The sequence below is a fragment of the Lathyrus oleraceus genome, chromosome 2, assembly GCF_024323335.1.
Source record: "Lathyrus oleraceus cultivar Zhongwan6 chromosome 2, CAAS_Psat_ZW6_1.0, whole genome shotgun sequence".
In the NCBI taxonomy this organism is placed as follows: Eukaryota; Viridiplantae; Streptophyta; class Magnoliopsida; order Fabales; family Fabaceae; genus Lathyrus; species Lathyrus oleraceus.
The window spans coordinates 490176280-490194262 of NC_066580.1; the positions used below are offsets into that span (position 1 = coordinate 490176280).

Sequence of the window (17983 nt, forward strand, 5' to 3'; positions counted from 1 at the left end):
GACACAGTTGATGATCAGATGAATTAGGGTTTCCTTGGGAAACAAACCTCAAGCCCTTTGATTTGCTTTGATCAAAATTATGAATTGAGATGCTTGTAAGGCATATTTGATGGATGAGAGCTTTGGGGAACCATTTCCATGTTTGCTTTCATCTTCTCTTGACCATATCAATGCACAAAGGATCTCTTAGAAGCTTTTAGACCTTGTGACTGCTCAAGCTACAAACAAGAGATGTTAGTGACATATTTTTGTGCTTTTGGTTAGTAAATCAAATGAGAAAAGCAATAATATACAATTCAAGTATGCTTGGTGATCTCAAACCATATCACAAGAGGTCCCACCCAAAGGCCAAAGGAGCCAAGATGCTTATGATCCTTGAGGCAATGTGAATGCAATGTTATGATGCCACGAGGGATCTTAGGGTCAAAATTGGGATCTTACAAAATCATTATAGAAAACATAATAATATGAAATGTATAACAAACATACATATATTATTAGAATTCGTCACGCTTCATACAAACATGCATCATATCATCTTATTAAAGAATCACATGTTTACCATCATACGACATGGCTCAACAATCCACAAGTATTCATTTATAAATACTAAACGATGTACAAAGTCATATTTCACAACATATCAATTTCATGCACATATTATCATCCATCATCATTTACAAATCATCATCAAATATGTATACAACTTTCACATGATTCCATAATGTATATAAGTCACCATTTCATCACATATATCACAAATATGCACACCTATCACATCAACAACACATCAACAATTCATATCAAATGGATCACCTAAAGTCCACGTATATGCATATCTACCAAAATAATATCCACACAATCATATCACATAATCACACAAACAATAATTCACACTGACACGTGTGACTCAATGCGATATGCATGTGGATCCCATCCGTTATCATTTCCGACTTGCCGAGCGTCTCTCAAATAGACTAGATAACCACCTCTAAATCTCGATTTGGCCTTAAGCTTTCAAACCCCATTCGACATTAGGTTTGGGACAAGCAAATAATCTACGTGAGATTATCCAACATTGCCTCTTTCATAGACTCATGCTAGTGTAAGTGTGCAACAATAACAAGACTCATGCAATTAAGACGATCGCAACCCCTTAATCATACATAAGCATACCACATCTAACATTTGTACAACATACACCTAACATGACTTCAATCCCAAACAATACATCAAATAGCATTCATCATCTCATCACAACACATTAACATAAAGCAAACAAGCCAATTCATATTATTCATCAAATTCACCAATTCACATCATCACATACATAATTTCAAGTATTATGTTTCTTCACAAAATTCATCTAAAACCATCCAATACATGTCAAACAATAGAAAACATGTCATTCACATTCACCACACATACAACATACATCCACATTAGGATTATTTTGATAAAATATTAATCTACTATGATCAAAATGAATATCATGTTATAGATAACATTCTTATCTTCGTAACGGTCCAAACGACACCTCAAACGGAGTTACGGTTCAAAAGTTATTGAATTTACAAGTTTTTCAAAATGTTGTCAAAACCAGAAAATTTGCTGATGCGAAAATACTGTTAAAAACCAGAAAAACTACTATTGCGAAAATGCTACTGTTCAGCACAAATTTTCATCATAAAACCATATTAATCCATCATTTTTCATGAAATAAATAGTTATACAGCCTATATATATATATATATATATATATATATATATATATATATATATATATATATATATATATATATATATATATATATATATATATATATATATATATATATATATATATATATATATATATATATATATATATATATATATATATATATATATATATATATATATATATATATATATATATATATATATATATATATATATATATATATATATATATATATATATATAGCAACTATTAGGATCATAGAAACAAGATTCTAAGCTCCACTAATTTTCACCAAAATCCCAAATCAACCATTTTCAAGTGAAACGCAAACATAGAATTGTACACCAAATCATGTTCTATACACATACCCATTCATGGAATTCAATATAGAAACATCATAGCATAACATAAACATCAATTTCATGGATTAAAACATAAATACATGTTAGGATTTCTCAAAAATCAAAATCCCCAAATCCTAAGTTCATGATATCTAACTCACATACATTACATATATTATGTTTACCCATGACCACTTGAAATCCCACCCTTACCTTAGTATAGATGAAATCTCTAGGTCCTTCTTCTTCTAGTTTCCTCTTCTCCTCTTTCTCTTCTCTTCTCTTTTATTCTCTCTTCTTCTCTTGTTTTACAAAACTAACTCTAATCTCTAAAACCATTATTATCTTTTTAATTCATAATGGGCTTAACCCACTTATCCATCCATTCTAATTAATTAGGCCCATTACTAGAAAATTGATATTTCTACTCATAAAATTCAATTATTCAAATAACACATATATTTAAATAATTCAAATAATCACCAGAACACATATTTAATTAAGTATCATACCAAATAATGATTAATTAAAATAAACACCTAATAAATAAATATGGAAATTAAATCGGGGTGTTACATCTGACAAGATTGTGAATATTGTTCTTACGTATCTCCAAGTGCGATGAGGAACTCAAAGCTACGTAGTTCTCTGCGAGAATATATATATATATATATATATATATATATATATATATATATATATATATATATATATATATATATATATATATATATATATATATATATATATATATATATATTTATTATGGTGCTTGACAAGATTTTGAATATTCATCCTACGTATCCTTAGGAGTGATGGGGAACTTAAGGCTACGTAGTTTTCTACGAGAACAAATATTTTTTTTTAGTATGGTGCTTAACAAGATTGTGAATCTTGCTCCTACGTATCCCCAAGTGCGATGGGGAACTCAAAGCTACATAGTTCTTTGTAGAAAATGGTTCTTCGTTGGTTGATTTTTGGAACGATGTTTAGGTCGCATTCGAGCAGTTAAATGTTGTTTGTTGCTTGCGCATGGGAGGCTGAAGTGTTTGTTTGTATGCCGCGTCAGAATGGATTATATTCTGATCATATTTGAGCAGTTAAACATTGCTTGTTGCTCGCGCATGAGAGGATGAAGCGTTTGTTTGTATATCCCACTGGAATGGATAAAACATCATTCATTTGTAAACATTTTGATTTCTGATTGCACTAGGGCAGAAAAAATAGATTTGATAAGTTGAAGTTTTTTTAGGTGGATAACAAGTATTCAAAAAGAAATCTATACGACTTGTATTCAAATACTCGGGGAAGAAAGAGGCCTACGCCTAATTAAGCCTTTTTCATTTGATTTTATTGAGAAATATGTGAGGCAAGTCATGATTCATAAATGGAAGACAAGTATCCGAAAGGCAAGTTATAGAGCTTGTATCCAAATACTCGAGAGAAAAAGAGGCATACACCCGATTAATCCTTTCATCCACGAAAGAATGAACTAAATTCAGTTAATTATTGTATTTTGGGACGGAAGACGACTATTCGAAAGGAAGGCTATACAACTTATATTCAAATACCTGAGGAAGAAAGACGCATACGCCCAATTATTCCTTTTTCATCCATTTTTATTGACAAAAGAAGTTTCCAAGTTTGATTAAATTTTGAGAGAGTGACAAGTACTCGAAAGGAAAGTTATACGGCTTGTATCCAAATACTTGTGGAAGAACGAGGCTTACACCCAATTAATCCCTTTTCACCCTATTTAATTGCGAAAGGTTTGATCTAAACTCGATTAAGTCATGAGAGGATGACGAGTACTCGAAAGGCAAATTATATGTCTTGTATCCAAATACTCGGGGAAGAAAGAGGCATACGCTCAATTAGTCCTTTTTCGTCCATTTGATTAAGACAAATATTTTGAAGTGTTTGATTTAATGGCAAAAATGTTTTTTGATTAAGTTGGGAAAGAGACTTGATCTTAATTTTAGTTTGAAAATACATTAGAATTTAAGAAGTATAAAATATTAATCTTATTCACTTATTAATCAATTAATCAAATAATTATCCAAATAATATCAATAATCAAATAATAAATGTAAATAAAATGGGGTGCATTTATTCACATGAGAGATTGAAACACAAATAAAATAATGGGCTTAAGGCCCAATCTCAAGTGCATTAAAAAACAAAGAAAAAGAAACAAGAGTGTGAAACTAAGAATGGGGTTGACACGTTAGCCCAATAGTGGCAAGGCTCGCACTTCTCAACATACACCAGCAGGGGGTGTGTGGAGTTGAAAAATGGTATATGGTAGAAAAAAGGCTCAAATGGCCCAATGAACAAAATAGGGGAGAGAAGCCTTGGCACGCGTGGTCATCTAATTGAGATCAGATGACCAAGATCTAATCAAGGATGCAAACGAAGATGAAATGATCTTGGCCACATGATTCAGATCCAAAGACTCAGAGCAAAAAGGTTACTATTGGGATTCTTGTACATGAGATCCCCTGAGATCAAATGGATGTCCCTGATATTTCCATCTGGCTATCAGGGAAGAATGAGAAAAAAAAAACAAAATGAAGGGATTTGTTTGATCATTTTCATTCAACGCCCCTCTTTCTCTCTCTTTCTCTCTAAATTATCTTGTCCCTCTCTATGTTCATCACATTCATCCATTATTCATTGTTCTACAAGAACATGAACCCATAATCTATCAATAACACAATAATCAAAGCCTCTAACAAATAAATAAAAATCAACCCTATCATACATAACCAAAACGAAGTCGAAAGCTTTGCACAAATTATCATGCATGGTAATAATCAAGCATGAGCACTCAACAAAAAAAACCTAATCTACACTATTTTCAATAATCAAGCATGGTTTGCACAAATTATCATGGGGGAAAAGGTCAAGTGTGTGTAGCAACATATTTACGACAAAAACATGGAAAAAGACCAAGGTTTTGAGGTTACCGGAGTGATGAACACCAATGATGTTTTCATATTATTTAATCGTTACTGAAAAACTATAATATTGGTAATTTTGTTCTGATTTCGACTGTTAGAAAATTTTATATTTGAATTTTGATATAATGATTTTTCTGGTGCTTTAATTTATATGAAAACCAATAAAAATATACCCGGATTTATAACGTCGATTGTTGTTTGTGTTTAGAATATGTCTACGATACAACCTAAGAGTTTATCATTTAATATTTAAAACAGAAGTCTCAGTTACCATCATCGACATGATATAAGATTGTTTGAAAATTAATTTAAATCAAATGGATCAAGACTAAAATCGTGAACGAATCACATTTTTATAGTATTTCAAACACTCTCAAACCGTCTTAGAGTTTGTACGCAGGAATATTCAGGGTAATTCAGTCTATACTCGAGTTTGCACAAGACTGATGAAAACTCGAATGTAGAGAATATGAAATTCGGAATTTTGTATGAAAAGAATAGGTTTTTCTGATGTAATTTTTCAAATGCATAATGCTCAATTCATATGTCAAAGTGGTGTTGTTTTACAAGACCATTAATGGAACACACACTTTCAACAACACTTTTGCTAAATGTTGCATTGTTTCACCTACAACAACACTTTTCAAATGTTGCATTATTTCTCCTAGAGTAGCAATTTTCAAAGGTTGTACTGTTTCGCATTCTGCAACACTTCATGAAGTGTTGCCTATTTATCAATTAAAAAATTAACCTTCACTTTCATATTTTCTTATCATTTTGAAACACACTCAAGATTATTAATTGTTAATAATATCAAGGGTAAGTATTCGTTTTGTCGTATCCACGGGGATTGGTGTAATATCAATGTCGTTCAACAGTTACTATGATTTTAAGCGTAAGTTTCTGAAATGTTTGATGGTTTAAATCTACAAAATGTAAAACAGATGAATGATAAATAAAACTTTAGAGAGATGAGAGCTTGTCAGGAGTGAATTTCATCCACCGATAGAATATGTAATTTACCCATCAGTTATACACAATCTAAACATTTATCAATATCAGCATGTATCGCTCGCCGATAATGTTTATGTCTAAACTTCTGGTGAGAGTTCAACTGTATTGTTGAATCGACGATCTCTCAGCCAATTAAACAATTCGATAGCATTAAGACTCGATACTCAAGTGAATGTTAAATATAAATGTATGCCTAGAGTTTAGAATCTAACAAATGTTCATTTTAGATCAAGATTCGTGTTGTATTTCTCAATATCAATTTAAATCATAAGAATAACAAGAAAATAAAGATAACATCGATATAGATTTATAAATAGATTGTATACAACGCCATGATCAATAAAAATGCATATTGTTATGACGAAGTTACATCTAATCCCAACAAGAAAGGGATTTAGCTACTCATGGTAGCTAGATACAAAGAGAAGAATGAAGATGAACATGCATCAGTCGTGATTTTTCTCTCTCTCCAAAATGTAATATATTTTACAAAGTAATAACTGGAAGTTATTTATAGAAAACAAAAAGATGTAGACCGCGCTAAGCCCCAAATTTGGCGCTTAGCGCCAAATCCAGAAAAACACATTAAACCGCCTTAGATGGCGCTTAGCACAAAAAAAGTGCGCTTAACGTGCTAGCCCCTGCCTCAGCAACTCAAAGCGCGCTAAGCCCCACATGAAGCTTTGATTTCTTCCAAAAATTGTATATTGAAGCTATTTCTTCCGCTTTTGATGTCCAAAGCTTCTCCAATGCAAATATACCTACAAAATGAGTTGCAAATGATCAATCTACACAATATTTACACATAAGTTGAGGTTTTGACTCATGAATCGAAAGACTCAAGCTAATAAGTGTCATTTTTTCATGTATAAATTCACCACAATTTAGGACTTATCAACTCACCCCAACTTAGAACTTTATTTGTCCTCAAAGAAGAGTCTTAAAAACCTAAAGAAACAAGAGCAACCACCAAGATTTCACATGATCATAAAAGTTTTGAGAAATAAGACAAATGCATTGTTCAAAATTTCAAAAGCACAAGCAAAGTGATGCCTACCACTATACTACAACCAAAACATGATCATGAAACAAATTATAAACACAAAACTCATGTCATAAATTCAAAAATAACACATGCTCAATTATGAATCATACCTAGCACACATCTTCAATTTGTGATGAAGAACAAAAATGAGGGACTTGACTCACACCAAACAAGCTTTGTAACATCTTGATTAACTTATGCATTCATCAACACAAAACATTTTGAAAGCACAAAAGCATAAATCACAAAGGACTTTCAAGAGTTGTAATGAGACATCATTAATAAAGAAGAGTCATATCTAAATGTATTTGAAACAAAGTTGACAAACTCTAGAAGAGAATTCACTTTTCATTTTCTTTACAACTCACATCTTCATTCACCACTTTTCTTTGTTCATATGATACACCATTGATCACACTTTCTAGCACAACTATTTGCCACATTTTTTCAAACAAGTTCATTTCTTTTTCAATTCTTTTTCACCATTCTCTTTCTTGTTCAATTTCTTAGCAACCTATCCTTTTTCTTTCTCTTTTCTCCCCAACTTGAATACAACCAACATTTCACATGAATTCTCCTCGATTTTCTATGGCACGTGACAAAATTTCAACCATAATTTAAAGGTTGATGGTTCAAATGTTTCAAGAAAAAGATTTTAGAATCCATACAAAAACCAATGAGGAAATAATATTTATGTACAATTTAACAGTTCAACGTCAAATGGATCCTAACATTAAGGCTCAAAGGGGTTAACGAATTCTCGCTGACTCACAAGGTAGGTTACTTTTGGTCAAGTGGTTGTGCTCAAAATAAAAAAATTCCTTGATCATTTTCATGCTTTCGTAACTTCAACATAAATGCAAGATTAAACATAAATCAGCCGAGTTAAAACAATAGATTGGTTGGTCTCCTGTGCATATATTAAATAATGAAAGTTTCCTCATATTTAGGCTTTGATCTAATTGATTCAATCATGAACATGTAGTGCAAAAGAACGAATGACACGATGTTTGTACAAATTACAAGTTTCATATTCATGTTATGGTCTAGAAAAAATAAACATGTATCTTGCTTTTATACCATTCATTTCATGATATTATCATTACCACTCATTTGCAAGTTGACATATTCAAACTTGGAATCATCTCTAGTTGCTTCTTCAAGCCATTCAAAAATAAACTTTGAGAACAAACTAAAAAAAAATGTTAAAACTCTTGAAATTAAACTAAACTATTATACTATCTAGTTTAAACAAATTAAACAAAAAACAACTTAATTAAAAATTACCACCACAAAGACGGGGTAAATGGGCATGGGTGAAAGTGAATGACATGTGTTGAGTAAAAATTTTTTTTACTGGTATAGCAGGCTACGCTCAGCGCCAGCTCTGCTGCCCAGAATTTAAAAAATGAATTTTTTTGTCAAGCTTTTCATCCACTTTCACTCTTTAGGGTTGAAACTACTTAATTGAAAGCTATTAAATACTTATAAAATTGGGTTGCCTGCCAAAAATCGTTTGTTTAACGTCGTTAGCTCGATGCCTTTTTCAATTAGACACTCCCTCTTTTTGCTTGTATTGCTTAGCTAGTTGTTTGCTCTTCCTGGTTTTGTTGTTGTTCATTTACCAGCAGTTACTTCTAACCAACATTTGAGAAAATATGATGAAAAACAAGTATATATACAATATAGACAAATGCACAAAGCTTAAAAAGATAAAAACCATTGCTATGCTTTTAATATCTAAACGTCAGTCCCGGCAACGGCGCCATTTTGTTGATATGAAGTATTGCTATCAAGGGTAAGTATTTATTTCATCGTATCTACAGGAACTTGTGCAATATCAATTTCGTTTAACAGTTACTATGATTTTAAGCGTGAGTTTGCAAGATGTTTGATGGTTTAAAGCTACAAAATGTAAAACGGATGAATGATAAATAAAGTTTCAGAGAGATGAGAGCTTGTCAGGATTGAAATTCATCCATCGATAGAATATGTAATTTACCAATCAGCTATACAAAATCTAAAAATTTATCAATATCATCATGTATCGCTCGCCGACAGTGTTTATGTCTAAACTCCTGACGAGAGTTCAACCGTATTGTTGGGTCGATGATCTCTCAACCTATTAAACAATACGATAGCATTAAGAATCGATACTCAAGTGAATGTTAAACTTAAATCTATGTCTAGAGTTTAGAATCTAACATGTGTTCATCTTAGATCAAGATTTGAATTGTATTTCTCAATATTAATTCAAATCATAAGAATACATGAAAACAAAGATAACATCGATATCTACTTTAATATATAAAAGTTAATTACTACCAAATTTACGTCATAACCTAATTAAAATTAATAAAACATGGTTATTCAAGTCTCTAATTGTCTTTTTGCATTATTGGTATTTGTTAATCCAATGTTAATAATTATTACATTGTATCTCTATTTTAAAGGAAAATATATTAATTATTATGAACCCAACTTTAGTAGGTGTATAAATACCAATATATGTTTCTTTCTTTTATTTTATTACATATAAGTGTTATTGACATTCATGTTTAAGAAAAAATGACTCGAATGGATCTTTATTATTAAAATTTGTTTGGCTTCTTTTTATCTATATACATAGATATTATTTTTTATAAAAGGAAACATATGATTTATATTATTTATATTCAACGTTTTTAAGTAAAGTGACAATAATAATATTAAAATCTATATTATGAGTTAAAAATGCGACAATAATAATGATACAAAAACGAAAATTGACCTAATCATTTCTAATAAAAATATAAGATAATTCATTTTTATTTAAATCTATTGATGATCAGGAGGGTATTATGATATAGGGGATCCTATCATTGAATGTCAATATTATGGTGCAAATATGTGGTATTCGGAAAGGAAAAACAAATGTCGTCATGCGTCCAATCCTAAATTTTCCATGTGTTGTGGATCAGGAAAAGTTCAGTTACCTTTGTTAAAACCCGCTCCTAAAGTTCTACAACATCTGTTGTTTGACAACGAATCATGTGAATCAAAAAATTTCCAACAACAAATTCGAATGTACAACGTTATGTTTGCATTTACATCTCCCGGTGCGAAAGTGGACAATCGATTTAACAACGGTAGATGCCCTCCCAATTTTCGTATCCAAGGTCAATCATGTCACCGAATAGGAAGCATGTTACCGATGCCAGGTCAAAATCCACGATTTGCACAACTATATGTTTATGACACTGAGAATGAAATTGAAAACAGAATGCATGGATTCAGGTTAGATATCTATTATTTTCCAAACTTTAAATTTATTTATTTAAGAAACTTGCAATAAATTGTTTCAACTCTTTTCATTATAGGTCAAAAAGTGGAGTTGATGTTAATATTGTGAGAAAACTATCTGAAATATTATATGAACATAATGTTCATGCACAATTATTTCGCATGGCAATGGACAGACTTTGTGAAGAAGGTGTTTCTGATTTAAAACTTCGTTTAATATCTGAACAAAGAAATGATGGAAGGATATATAATCAACCAACTGTATCCGAAGTAGCTGCTTTAATTGTTGGAGATGTCGACACTGCAGAAAAAAGAGACATTATAGTGCAAAAACAATGTGGCGAACTTCAAAGCATAGATGAGTATCATACCAGTTATTTAGGATATCAGTACCCATTATTATTTCCATATGGTGAGGATGGATATAGACCTAATGTGAGGCACCGTGATAAAGGGACAAATATTCGCCACTTCACAGACATAACACAGTCAGAACAGAACAATAAAGATATTCCTTGGGAAGAAGCAACAAAGCGAAATCGACTTACAATAAGAGAGTGGTTGGCCTTTAGAATTCAATCAAGATCTAATGAAGAACAAACATTGTTGCGATCAAGGAGACTTTATCAACAATTTTTGGTAGATGGTTTTACAATGATGGAATCAGAAAGACTTAGGTGGCTTCGAAAGAATCAGTCAAAACTGAGGGTTGGCAAGTATCACAATTTGAATGAATATAATTCAAATGGAGAAACGCACGGGTCAAACACAGGTAAGAGGGTTGTGCTACCTTCTTCATACGTTGGTAGTCTTAGATATATGGATCAACTATACTTTGATGGAATGGCAATATGCAGCTATGTCGGATTTCCAGATCTTTTCATTACATTCACATGTAACCCCAACTAGCCTGAAATTCAGCGTTTGCTTGGTTCTGTTCATCTAAAATCATCAGATCGTCCTGACATCATTTCAAGAGTCTTTAAAATGAAATTTGATGAGCTTTTGTCTAATCTCACAAAGAAAAGTCTATTGGGGAAAGTTCTTGCATGTGAGTAACTTATTCCATATTCAATTAATCGTATTATTATTTTCAAATTTATCATTCGTGTGCTGACTATTGTATATATTGTATATATTTATTTTTATAGATATGTATACAATTGAGTTTCAAAAGAGAGGATTACCACATGCTCACATCTTAATTTTCCTCCATCCATCTAACAAATATCCAACTCCAAGTGATATTGATCGCATTATTTCAGCTGAAATACCTGACCAAGATACCAATGAAGAGTTGTATAATTTGGTTAAAACTCACATGATTCATGGCCCGTGTGGATTTGCAAATCGATCTTCACCGTGCATGAAAGATGGAAAATATTCTAAATATTTTCCAAAACAGTTTCAGCCCGAAACAATTGTTGATCAAGATGGGTTTCCGGTATATAGAAGAAGGGACAATGGACATACAGTTCTTAAGAATGGAATTCAAGTCGATAACCGGAATGTTGTTCCATACAATGCAAAGTTGTTGACAAAGTACCAAGCTCACATAAACATGGAATGGTGCAATCAAAGTACATCGATTAAGTACTTATTCAAGTACATCAACAAAGGTTACGACAGAATCACCACTGCCATTGTACCGAATGATGATGGAACTTCCAACCAGCCGCAGAATATTGATGAGATCAAACAGTATATTGATTGTAGGTACATTTCTAATATATCACTTGAAATATGATGTCATGCAATTTATCTATTTCAACTAAAAGTGTGCAATTTTTCTTTACATGCATGGTGTAGAAAATTTTATATGTACACTGTTTTGACTATATGTGTTATAATAAAATTTATATATTCTGTCTACAATAATCATTCTATTAATTTTAAATCCATTTCCTTTCATTATATTATTTGTAGGTACGTTTCTCCGAGTGAAGCATCTTGGAGGATATTCTCCTTTCCAATCCATGGTAGAAAACCAGCTGTTGAGAGATTGTACTTTCATTGTGAAGGTCAAAATTCGGTATATTACACTGATTTTGATCGTATCAATACAGTTCTGGAAAAACCAAGTGTAACTGAATCGATGTTTACATCATGGTTCAAAGCAAATTGCAAGTATCCTGAAGCACAAAATTTAACTTACAGCAAATTTGTTTCAAAATTTGTTTATGTTAAGAAAAAAAGAGAATGGAAACCCCGTAAAAAAGGTTACACAATTGGTAGGCTTATATGGGTTCCTTCAACAACTGGCGAATTGTACTATCTTAGATTGATGCTCACACATGTCAAAGACCCCCGCAGTTATAATGATATAAAAACAGTGAATAACGTAAAATATGATACTTTCCGGGATGCCTGTTTTGCTACGGGTTTTATCGGCGATGATAGAGAATTCATTGCAGCTATTAAAGAGGCAAATCATTGGGGTTCAGGTCAATATTTGAGATTACTATTTGTTCACATGTTATTATCAGGCAGCATTAACATGCCAAGACATGTATGGAGTAAAACATGTCATCTCTTAGCTGATGGAATACTATATGCTCAACAGCGAATTGCAAACAATAGAGGTATTATTTTTCCTATATTGTGAATTTTTATTATATTTATTTGTTTGATTCTTAAAAGTAATTTTGTTTTATAGTTTACACTTATAATTACTATTGTATAAAGGTTTGAGGTTGTTGGATGAAGAGATAATGAATTTAACATTAATTGAGATTGAACGAAATCTTCAAAGGAAGAGCCGAAGTCTAAAGGAATTTGCTGGAATGCCTTATCCAAGTGGATATGTGGTTGAGCAGTTAGGAAATAAGCTCATATACGAAGAGCGGAGTTACAATCCAGCCGAACAATTGCAAGAATACAATAATTTGTTCTTAAATCTTACAGGTAAATATGTTAAATGTTTGTAAGTTTTGTCATAATTTTATAAAGTTAACTTTTAAAGTATGATTTTATCTTACAATTTTTTTTAATGTATAATTAATTTATTCACTGCATGTTTGCTATGTATTTTTTTTAAATTAGATGAGCAAAGAGGTGTATTCAAGCGAATAATGGAAGCAGTAAACAATCAACAAGGAGGCGTATTATTTTGTATGGATATGGTGGCACAGGGAAAACCTACATGTGGAGAACTCTAGCTTCCTACATAAGATCAAAGAAACAAATTTGTTTAACTGTTGCTTCATCGGGCATAGCTTCACTACTACTTCCAGGAGGTCGAACGGCTCATTCAATGTTCAAGATTCCAATACCTACAATGGAGTCTTCTACATGTAATATCGACAAAGGTAGTGATCGTGGAGAGCTACTAAAAATGGCAAAGTTGATAATTTGGGATGAAGCTCCAATGGCACACAGATTTTGTTTTGAAGTGTTTGATAAAACCCTTAAAGACATAATGGGGCGTTCCAATTGTTCTGACAAATTATTCGGAGGGAAAGTAATTGTATTTGGTGGAGATTTTCAGCAAATATTACCAGTTGTACCAAGGGGCAGCCGTTCAGATATAATACATTCTACAATAAATTCATCATACATATGGGATCATTGTGTTGTGCTGAAGCTTACAAAGAACATGCGACTCCAACAAGCCGACAATACTTCAAGTACATCTGAATTAGAATTGTTTTCTAATTGGATATTAAAAGTTGGCGATGGGAAATTGGAAGAACCTAACGATGATTACACGGATATTCCTATTCCAAATGATTTTTCTTAATTTCTAATTATGATGATCCACTAGAAGCCATTGTTAGTGAAACATATCCGAATTTTCTTAACAATTACAAGAATCCATTATTTTTGCAATCAAGAGCTATATTGGCAGGAACAATTGAAACGGTTGACATCATAAATCAATACGTTTTGGGATTCATACCAGGTATGCGTTATCCATTGTAAACATATTTATAGATACATTCATATATTTATATGTACTAACATAGATTTATAATAATAAAATTTCAAAAATTTTCCCAAAGGTGAAGAAAGGAATATTTAAGTTCAGATTCTGTAGACACTTTTGACGGTGAAGGAAATGAAGCTTTTGATGTTTTGATCCCGGAATTTTTTAATAAACTTACAACTTTCGGTCTACCTAACCACAAGATTAAATTGAAGATTGGGACCCCTATAGAACGTAAGTTTTTCAATAGTTATACTATATCAACAAATGTCGTTGTTTATTATTAGAATTTTATTGAATGAGTTGTATAAAATATACATTATGTTTTAACATTTGTTTATATGGATGTAATTGTTTTTTACAGGGTAATGAATCATCACTTCCTAAAAGGTTGCGGGCAGGTTTTGTATAAACCCAGTTTTTTAAGGACCAAAGAATTGTACGAAGTTAAATCATTTTTGTTGCTGGACTTATTTCTCACAATTTTAACTAAAATTGTGAACCTTTTGTTTCAATATCTTTTGTTGCATTAAACCTTACTGTATCAATTGCAATTAATTTCAACATTTAGTAGTATTCATTACTATATTTTAAAACAAATGAGGTTCTGGTATTTCTTTTACATGGTTTATGTATTTTGGTTAAATAATTATTTATTATGAAGGTTAATATTTGCGCTTTTATACCTCAAATTAGTAACAGATTGGAAAATTTCATCCATTACTAAATAAATATATTTTTATTTCTTATGTCCAAAATCTCAATGATAAATGGAATGTTTATTCATAACATTAACAATGGAATGTTTATTATATATCAATATACCAATAAATTGTAAAAATATTTTTGTATTATATTTTTTTATTATTTCCTTAATATAGTATACAAAAAAATTAAGCAAATTACATTACTATAAATTAATAATGTTTTACTTTATTATGTCCCAAACTAGAAAAAGTTATTTGTGGAAATTTTTTGAACCCATTTATGTCCCAACCATATATATATATATATATATATATATATATATATATATATAAACAAAAAAAGATATTATATTTTAATTTTTTTAAAATAAATTATTGCACTTGCGCAACCCGTGCGAATGCACGGGTCCTTTACTAGTAAATTCATAAAGAGATTGTATACAACGTCATGATCAATAAAAATACAAATTGTTACGACAGACTTACATACAATCCCAACAAGAAAGGGATTTAGCTACTCATGGTAGCTAGATACAAAGAGAAGAATGAATATGTACATGCATCAATTATGATTTCCCAAAGATTGATGTGAACCCAGTTTCTGATCTTCAAGAAGCACACTCTCATGTTGTTCTCTCTCTCTCTCTCTCTCTCTCTCTCTCTCTCTCTCTCTCTCTCTCTCTCTCTCTCTCTCTCTCTCTCTCTCTCTCTCTCTCTCTCTCTCTCTCTCTCTCTCTCTCTCTCTCCCCCCTAAAATGTAGTATATTTTACAAAATAACAACAGAAATCTATTTATTGAAAACAAAAAGTTGTAGACCGCGATAAGTCCCAAATTTGGCGCTGAGCACCAAATCCAGAAAAACACATTAAACTGCCTTAAATGACGCTTAATGCAGAAAAGGGTGCTTAACACGCTAGCCTCTGCCTCAGTAACTTCAAGCGCGCTTTGAGCACGCTAAGCCCCACCCAAAAACTTTGATTTCTTCCAAAAATTACATGTTTAAGCTATTTCTTCCGCTTCTGATGTCCAAAATTCCTCCAATATAGATATCCATCTCATGATCCATCATGAACATGACCAAGCAAACATTGAATAATGTTCCATTTCTTATTCACATAATATAAAGCCACAACCATTTAATCTTTAAATGTTTTCATATCATTTGTGTTGATATAGTATTCTTCTATTAATTTTGATTTATAATGGATGCAATTTCTTTTATCAATAACAAAAACATATTTAAAAGCCATAATCATTGGGAAGTAAACGTTGAAATCAATATCGAATCATATATTATATTGCAAAAGACTTTATCTAACTCACCAACAAAATAAGCAGTTGCAACAAGTATTTTATCAAAAAGATGGGCGAATCAATGGATGAATATCAACAAAATTGATTTGAAATTTGATGAAAGTGAACCTAAGAAGAGGGAGCATTTTATAGAGTTTGTGGACAAGTTGCTTCAAAGTCAATATAACATACCATAATTATTAAGGAATATAACATGTTTCAAAGTCAATATAAGAAGATTTTAAAAGAATGGTAGAAAAAATTAGATGTTTTGCCTCATGCTAATTTAAATCTTTTAAAGGTTTGAACTATTACAAACCACAAGTAACTTGTCCATAAACTCTATGGAATGTTCCCTCTTCACATGTGCATATTGATCAAATTCCAAATCAATTTTATTGTTATGCATCCATTGATGCACCCATATTTTGATAAAACATTGTTGCAACTTCTTCTTTTGATTGTAGTTTAGATAAAAAATTTACAAATACCATTCGGAAGATCACATAAAATGATTTTTCTTCAACATTTCCTTCTTTGATTATGCTTGAAATCTTTTATTATTATTGATCGATGAATCCGCATTCATTCTGAATCTGAACAAACACAAAAAAGAAAAAGATTCAGCATACATGAAACGACAATAATACTTAACTAAATCATATTAAGAACTTTTACAATAATTAGTTATAAAGTTAATTGATTAGAAACTTACATCATAAAAGAAAACTTGGTAGTAACTAAATAACTAATAAAACTTGAAGCTAAAAAAAAGGAAAAGAGAATTTTTGCTCACCTCGCTATGTGATATTTGGGAGGAGAAAAGTTTAAGTAATACTCAACAGAGAGAATGTGTAGAGAAGTAAGAAATATTGAACACTATTTATAAACTCTGAATATGATTACACCTATTAAATAAATGAATAAACTTGTTGATAGGTTTGGCAAGTATTTGAACAAATCTTTACAAGTCTTAAATAAAAGAAAAAAAATTGTTGGCAGGTTTGGCAAGTGATTCAATAAATTTAGAAAAATCTAGAAAGTCATAAAAAAAATTAAGATAATTAAAAAGAATCAAAATGGAATTTAATTCATTATTTTAATTCTTTAATATTATTATATTTTATATAATGTTATATTTTGACTTTTTTAAAAAATTATACAAATGGTTTTTACGATAAATAGAGTAAGGATCAATTTATTCTAAGAGTAAATCTATTTAATAATTGTAGAAAATAAATTTTATCGATTTGAACATCAAATTAATAATATTTAGGTTTAATTACAGTTTTATCCATCTATTTTATCTGATTTATGAAATCACTCCGTATTTTAAATATAAACAGTTTTGATCTCGTTATTTTAAATTTAAATAGTTTTTGTCTCTCTCATTCTTTTACATTTAAAATTAATGATGTTTTCATTTTTAAATGATAATTTATTTGTTAAACATGACAAAATGATCATATATAAATATAGAATTTTATAAATAAAAATATAATTAAAAAATAAATATCTCATCAGTTTTTTTATGAAAGAAATTTGAAAGAGTGATTAAAATTGTTTGAAACTAAAATAGAAAAAACAAAACTGTTTGAATTTAAAATAAGAGGATTAATTTGATGAATTAGATAAAATTGAAAGATCAAAGTTTAGCTTAATTCTAATTGAGTAGATCAAGACTATATA

General features: G+C 30.7%; 1 long non-coding RNA gene and 1 pseudogene across 1 annotated transcript; one reads left to right on the forward strand and one right to left on the reverse strand.

The window, feature by feature from the left end:
- Positions 1-5891: 5891 nt before the first annotated feature.
- Positions 5892-14580, forward strand: LOC127123925 (uncharacterized; annotated as a pseudogene).
- Positions 14581-15422: 842 nt separating this feature from the next.
- Positions 15423-17229, reverse strand: LOC127120891 (uncharacterized). The gene is made up of 2 exons (XR_007803275.1): positions 17091-17229; positions 15423-16890 (listed from the first exon to the last, which is right to left on the reverse strand). It is a non-coding gene; the product is annotated as an uncharacterized LOC127120891 (long non-coding RNA).
- Positions 17230-17983: the final 754 nt, after the last annotated feature.